We start from the raw sequence: 1,209 nt of genomic DNA, 5'->3' as shown, positions 1-1,209 counted from the left end.
TACTTTTTTTTTAAATAGTACTTTATAAACTATTGGTTTAATTTAATGAATTCTAAAATCTGGGTGGCATATACTTAACACTGCAATAATTCATAGACTGTCAGCAGTAAGGATTGCATTTTTTTATTTTTTTTTAATTCTAGTTGGTGTGAGACAGCTTTGGAAGGCCTGTTCAGTTTAAATATCTCAATGCTTTCCTTTTTTTCAAGCTGAATATTTACCAAAGTACCTAGAGTGTGTTGAATAGGTGGAGTGCTCTTTTTATTTCCTTAAAAGAGTAAATCTAGAGCAAAGCTTCCCTCTGTCACAAACTCAAAGAGGTTACAACTCTGGAAAGTGGATGGGAATGTCTATCCATGTGAAAAAGAAGTCTGCTTAATTGTATTCTTAAAATTGTATTAATGATATTGTTAAAATAATAAAGTAAAATAAATTAATTAATTAATATTAAGTAAATAAAAGGCCACTTTAAGTCTCTTTTAAAAAGAAAAACACTTAAGTAAACTTTTAAAAGGTGCACTTTGTAATAATAATGTCAAATTAAAAGTTTATACACTTAAAGGTAAATGTACTGTAAAGTAAATGTCAAATTATGTTTTAATAATCTTTTGTTATGCTTTAAAGAAGTAAGTTTTTGATGGGTTGACTAACATACTAAAACAAAAATTAAATTTAAAGGTAATATATTTTAAATTGTACTATTTAAAATTATATTGTACTAAATTGCAACTTCATAATTACAATTGTGTAATTACAAATATAACTACATTTCAGCTAATTGCATTTAATATGCATTTAGACTACAATGTATTTTAATTGAATTGAAATTAACATTCATTTAAGTGCCTAAAAACTGCTCATTTTAAAAATGTACTTCTAAAGTGTACTTTTTCACAAGGGTGAGGAAGAGAAAAAAAATTGTCACACTTTATTTTAAGGTCCAATTCTCGCTATTAACAAACCATTAACTATGACTTTTGCCTCTAAACTCCTACGTTGCTGCTTATAAATAGTTAGTAAGGTAGTTGTTACATTTAGGTATTGGGTAGGATTAGGGATATAGAATATGGTCATGCAGAATATGTGCTTTATAAGTACTAATAAACAGCCAATATGTTAATAATAGGCATGCTAATAAGGTACTAGTTCATAGTGAGAACTGGTCCCTATACTAAAGTGTTACCAAGAAAAAAAAATTATATATATATA

General features: G+C 26.8%; 1 pseudogene; it reads left to right on the top strand.

Annotated features, from left to right (window-relative positions):
• The window catches only part of LOC107691474 (meiosis 1 arrest protein-like), a 54,257-nt pseudogene that overhangs the window by 15,056 nt on the left and 37,992 nt on the right, over positions 1-1,209 (top strand).

This window comes from Sinocyclocheilus anshuiensis, unplaced genomic scaffold (genome assembly GCF_001515605.1).
Source record: "Sinocyclocheilus anshuiensis isolate Anshui unplaced genomic scaffold, SAMN03320099.WGS_v1.1 scaffold514, whole genome shotgun sequence".
Taxonomy (NCBI): Eukaryota; Metazoa; Chordata; class Actinopteri; order Cypriniformes; family Cyprinidae; genus Sinocyclocheilus; species Sinocyclocheilus anshuiensis.
Note: the sequence above shows the minus strand (reverse complement) of the source record. Positions and strands in the feature narration are given on the sequence as shown.